Genomic DNA, 6516 nt, shown 5'->3' on the forward strand with positions numbered 1-6516 from the left:
TTGTAGTAGGGAGCCACTTATCCATCAGCGATGTTGCATGCTTTGCAGAGGGTTTCAGAAAGCCACCTGAACTACTGATGGTTTCATGTCGACATGCTCCTGTGGCTATACACTTTTACAATAATCACACTGTCGGATGTCCTACTGTTTACAGGACATATGCGTGGTAAAATCACTGAGGAGTTTGTCAAGAATATTACGTTGTTTTGTTATTTCTGTATAAATCGATTATTCTGGTGTGACCGAGATCTTTCACGACGAAAAGAATGTTGTCACACAGACGTGTGTGCTGTATTGCTGTGAAAATCGCACATGTGGTATGATCAAGAGCCGTCACCCGTTCCCACGACCATGTCTCTGACGAACATTGCTCTGCAACTGTCATGAACTGGAATCACAACACACATCACCATACCACATACGAAAACAGTGAAATCAGTGAACCGACGAGTCAGTACAGCTATACCATGCCTGTTGCGACCTGCTGGCGCAACCTGAGAAGGGTTGGGTCGGCACTGACCTTCTCGGTAATAGCCAGGGCTGAGAACTGCCAGTAATTCTTCTTGGGACCTGCTAGTGCAACCGGAGAAAAGATGGCTCTCCTGCTCATCAGTGACAGTTGTGCCACGCCTGCTGGAAACATGAATGCCAGATGATCCCATGACTCTTCTGTCAAAGTATTGCAGTCTTTGAATAAAAAAGTATAAAACTTTGTTTGGAAAACAATATATTTGTTGGTGGATAGCAAGATGATACTTTGTAACATAGAGCATACACTCACGCATCAGCTGACCACAAGCAGTTTTGCGCGATCGCAAGCCTAGGCAGGTGGTGGCACTCATGCTAAGCACAATACACGTAACAGCCAATACGCCGGCCGCGGTGGACAAGCGGTTATAGGCGCTTCAGTCCGGAAGCACGCGACTGCTACGGTCGCAGGTTCGAATCCTGCCTCGGGCATGGATGTGTGTGATGTCCTTAGGTTTGTTAGGTTTAAGTAGTTCTAAGTTCTAGGGGACTGATGACCCCAGATATTCAGTCTCATAGAGCTCAGAGCCGTTTGAACCATTTTTGATCAGCCAATACCTAACTCTAACGACTAGGATCTAATGGCTAATGTATAACGGTTTATGCATAAACCATAACGCTTAACACAAGAGATTCTCTGTAAGCACAGTCCACATCACAACTCAATTTGCTGTAATGTTTACAGATTTTTTCTCCAAATACCGTACAATTCATTCCAAGACATTTAAGTAAACGCATTATTCTAAATTACTAATAAGTACCACAGTGCAATTTTTGAACAAAATGCGCCCATTACACACACTAACTCAAGTAGCATAATTTTGCTAAACACTAAAGCCATAACACGCAGATGGACATTTTCAGGCTGCTAGATAATACATACATGAACCAGTCACACTGGAAGGAAGCGAAACTGACGGTTTCATCGACTTTCACATTGTCGACATTTGATATGCAGATTATATAGATTGGCCTGAAGATCAAATTAATTTGATCACAAAATAGCATATTTCTTTATTTTTATTACAGATTATCCTGTAGTGATTGCAATACATGAAGTACTTACAGACGTTTTATTTCTTAAGAATTGTGTTTGGCTGGACTGGCAGTCCCACAGACAGACAGCAGATCAAAGCGGGCCGAAGGGCACAATTAACTTAACGCAGGTGTTAAAAAGGTGACGCTCACGCCAGGAAGGACAGCAGTGGCCGCGGGCTGTTGTGTGTACTGTACGGAACGAGTGTGCCCTGTTGCGAGTTGACAGGATGCGGACAACACGTAACGCCGCAGCCGTCTATTTGGCCGCAAAGGAGTCACTGGAATTTTGTACGAGATGACAGACACTCCCACGTTCCTAAGGCGTTTTTCTGTGATATGGCGATGTAAAGCACAGCATAGGACCCAGAAGGTAGGCAAAATGAGCCTAGGGGAGAATGCACAGAAGACGGAACCAGTCTGCCGATGGGAGAGAAATACACCGGTGAACACTAAGTAGGCTCTGTGAAAGCTACAGGTACTAATCGCTCTATGATTTCGGCAGAACACGGCAGACAAGGTGTGAGGTTTCTACACTGAAGAACCAAAAAAACTGGTACACCGGCCTAATATCGTGTAGGGCCCCGCGAGCACGCCGTGGCATGGACTCGAATAATGTCTGAAGTAGTGCTGGAGGGAACTGACACTATAAAACCTGCAGAGATGTCCATAAAATAGTAAGAGGATGTGGTGACCTTACCTGAACAGCACGTTGCAAGGCATCAGATGTATGCTCAATAATGTTCCTGTCTGGGGAGTCTGGTGGCCGGCGGAAGTGTTTAAACCAAGACGAGAGTTACTGGAGCCACTCTGCAGCAATTCTGGACGTGTGGGGTGTCGCATTGTCCCGCTGAAATTTCCCAAGTCCTTCGGAACGCACAATGGACATGAATGGATGCTGGTGATCAGGCAGAATGAATACGCATGTATTCTTCTGCCTGTTTACATATCTCTCCATTTGAGTACGCATGTTTATACCAGTTTCTTTGGTGTTTCAGTGTATAAGAAGTGTGAGACTGCAACTTTCTCGTCCCAAAAAAATCTGTAGGTTGCCCCTCATATACAGGATGGTCCATTGATCGGGATCGGGCCAAGTATCTCACGAAATAAGCGTCAAACGAAAAAACTACAAAGAACGAAACTTGTCTAGCTTGAAGAGGGAAACCAGATGGCGCTATGGTTGGCCCGCTGGATGGCGCTGCCGTAGTTTTTTTTAAATAGGAACCCCCATTTTTTTTACATATTCGTGTAGAACGTAAAGATGTATGAATAGTTGGACCACTTTTTTCGCTTTGTGATAGATGGCGCTGTAATAGTCACAAACATATATGGCTCACAATTTTTGACGAACAGTTGGTAACAGGTAGGTTTTTTAATTTAAAATACAGATCGTAGGTACGTTTGAATACTTTATTTCGGTTGTTACAATGTGATACATGTACCTTTCTGAATTTATCATTTCTGATAACGTATGCTCTTACAGCGTGATTACCTGTAAATACCACATTAAGGCAATAAATGCTCAAAATGATGTCCGTCAACCTCAATGCATTTGGCAATACGTGTAACGACAATCCTCTCAACAGCGAGTAGTTGGGCTTCCGTAATGTTCGAACATGCATTGACAATGCGCTGACGCAGGCGTTGTCGGTGGATCAAGATAGCAAATATCCTTCAACTTTCTATGACTAAAGCGGATTTATGTCTCTAGAAATGTGATTATAAAGCAATCTAGTTTTAAAAGCTAACTAAACTCCTCCTGAAGAGTCCACGAAGGCCCAACAGTACCGGCCTGCCGCCGTGTCATCCTCAGCACGGCCGTCACTGGATCCGGATACGGAGGGGCACGTGGTCAGCACACCGCTCTCCCGGCCGTTTGTTAGTTTACGAGACCGGAGCTGCTACTTCTCAGACAAGTAGCTCCTCAGTGTGGCTCAAAAAGGCTGAGTGCATACCGCTTGCCAACACCTCTCGGCAGACCGGATGGACGCCCATCCAGCGCTTAACTTCGGTGATATGACGGGAACCGGTATTACCCCTGCCACAGCGCCGTTGGAAATATAATTTTAACGGTCAAAAATTTCACTTCTCGCTTTTACCTATGAGTATTACGGTTAGTAAAATGTTTTACAAATATTTCTCAAAATTAAAAGTGCAAGATTTTATTCCTGACTACAGCAAAAAGTCTCCAATCGATATCGTGATCCTGGCACGGGAACGCAAAAATATAATACCCCACCGCCTACACCTTTAGATAATTAACCTGCATGTCGATGCCCAGTGACAACTGTGATGTCATTTGTTACCCAAAGATTTTTTTATTAACACTAAATTATGGTCCTAAAAACATCAAAATGGTCATGGAATAGTGACACTGTAATTTAATTTTGTAACCAGGTGAGAAACACATGTAATAAACATGTTTAATGACATCCTTTTTCACTGACAGATTATCACAAGAACATGAAACAGTTACAACTAACTAAGTTTGGTGGCGATGCAAGACATAGGCACGCTGCTCCATTTCCGCGAACTGACGACAGTCATTGCCCAAATTTCAGTTTATAAAATTACGCATGCCAGAAGGTTGCCTTCCTCCTACTCATTCACACTCTAACGTTTAGTGAGTACATTGCGACCTATACACACCAAAGCCGACTGAACATCTTAGCTTTTTTAACAGCATCATTGTGTTGTCCGCCACTGCTATTGTATGTATCCACTATGTCGAACGATGTTTGTGAGCTATGAAAAGCTACCTAAAGATATCTTTACATCACGTTACAGTTGAAAATACAAAGAAAATGGCTACTTCAGACACCCAATTTTGCAAGCAGAATTCGAAGTGATTGTCTCATTAACAGCCAATGAAGTCACCTTAGCTCCTCTTGTCTTTCCTCGTAACATCCGCCCCTTCTCCAGTAGGCAATACTAGCCTCTCACAAGTGGTCATCCAATGACACGTGTCAGTACCTGCGGAGTGTTCTCTTATTTCCAAATAATTTTTCAACACTGCTATGTCAGACCCGCATTTTCGTTCCCAGAGGCTTACAGCTATATAAAATAATTTCCTTTGGCTCTGTCCTGCTGTGGCACAAAACAGCGCATGATTGTGTTAGAGTGGTGTTTCCTATGACCCTTCCCAGTTTCCTATTTGTCTTGTATACAGGGTGGTCCATTGATAGTGACTGGGCCAAATATCTGTCGAAATAAGCGTCAAACAAACAAACTACCGAGCGAGGTGGTGCAGTGGTTAGCACACTGGACTCGCATTCGGGAGGACGACGGTTCAATCCCGTCTCCGGCCATCCTGATTTAGGTTTTCCGTGATTTCCCTAAATCGTTTCAGGCAAATGCCGGGATGGCTCCTTTGAAAGGGCACGGCCGATTTCCTTCCCAATCCTTCCTAACTCGAGCTTACGCTCCGTCTCTAATGACCTCGTTGTCGACGGGACGTTAAACACTAACCCCCCCCCCCCCCCAAACAAACTACAAAGAACGAAACTCGTCTAGCTTGAAGGGGGAAACCAGATAGCGCTATGGTTGGCCCGCTAGATGGCACTGCCATAGGTCAAACGGATATCAACTGTATCTTTCTAAATAGGAACCCCCATTTCAGATAAATATATAATGATAAGACGGGGTTATCGAAACCTTATTTTAAATTAAAAACATTTAAAGGCAGCTGTGGTGGACTGTAAGCAGAAAATTTAGAAAATTAAGAAGAACGAACCATGACGAGTTGACAGATCAAGATATTGTTGAGAGATACGAAGGTAGCGTCAGCCACGACTATGTGAAATAGGGGAATGGAAATAATAGAAGGCGAAAAGGAAGCTTTGAGGGACAGGATACTGAAGGTAGCAGAGGAACTAACCTAACTCTCTAGAGCTGATAGCACAACAAGTGAAGCAAGCAGAGTATACAGGTCAAAAAATGAGATTAAAACGAAGTGTGAAATGATAAAGCAGGAATGGTTAGAGGAAAAATTTAAATCTCTAGTAACATGTATGACTATGGCAAAGACAGTGGTTGACTGGAGGTAAAACAAAATTAAAGTCTTTACAAGAAAGGGAAGCCAGTGCAAGAATACCGAGAGCTCTGGTGGTAAGCCAGGGAAGAAATGAAGGCTGCAAAGAGGGTGGCCTATATAGAATCGATTTGCAAAGTAAGGAAACATGAGCCGGCCTGGATGGCCGAGCTGTTCTAGGCATTGCAATCTGGAACAGCGCGACCGCTACGTAAGCAGGTTCGAATCCTGCCTCGGGCATGGATGTGTGTGACGTCCTTAGGTTAGTTAGGTTTAAGTAGTTTTAAGTTCTAGGGGACTGATGACCTAAGCAGTTATGTCCCATAGTGCTCAGAGCCATTTGAACCATTTTTAAAGAAACATGAAGACAATAATATAGAAAGAGAAAAGCAACTAAATGAAGATGGTACGCGAGAAGAATTCAAGAGCGCTCCGGAAGAACGGCATCGAAACAAGACACGTGGAGTACACGACATTCCCTTATACATATAAGGATTATTGGGGAAGTCCGCCACGGCAAATTGTATCACCAGTTATGGAAGATAATGAGACTAATGAAATACTCTTAGACTTCAAGAAGAATGTAGTAATTCAAATTCCAGAGAAGTCAGTGTCACTGATTTACCTTTTTAATAAGTATGGTTGCAAAATACCAAAAAAATTGGCTCTGAGCACTATGGGACTTAACTTCTGAGGTCATCAGTCCCCTAGAACTTAGAACTACTTAAACCTAACTAACCTAAGGACATCACACACATCCCTGCCCGAGGCAGGATTCGAACGTGCGACCGTAGCGGTCACGCGTTTCCAGACTGTAGCGCCTAGAACTCCGCGGCCATTCCGACCGGCTGCAAAATACAGATGTAAATTATTTATAGAGGAATTAAAGCCTGATAGGAGTCGACCACGTGCAAGATCAGTCT

General features: G+C 43.7%; 1 non-coding gene across 1 annotated transcript; it reads left to right on the forward strand.

The window, feature by feature from the left end:
* The first annotated feature begins 4798 nt into the window (after positions 1-4798).
* On the forward strand, positions 4799-4871 carry Trnaa-cgc (transfer RNA alanine (anticodon CGC)). Its single transcript has one exon. It is a non-coding gene; the product is annotated as a tRNA-Ala (tRNA).
* The last annotated feature ends 1645 nt before the right edge of the window (positions 4872-6516 follow it).

This window comes from Schistocerca gregaria, chromosome X (genome assembly GCF_023897955.1).
Source record: "Schistocerca gregaria isolate iqSchGreg1 chromosome X, iqSchGreg1.2, whole genome shotgun sequence".
Lineage (NCBI taxonomy): Eukaryota > Metazoa > Arthropoda > Insecta > Orthoptera > Acrididae > Schistocerca > Schistocerca gregaria.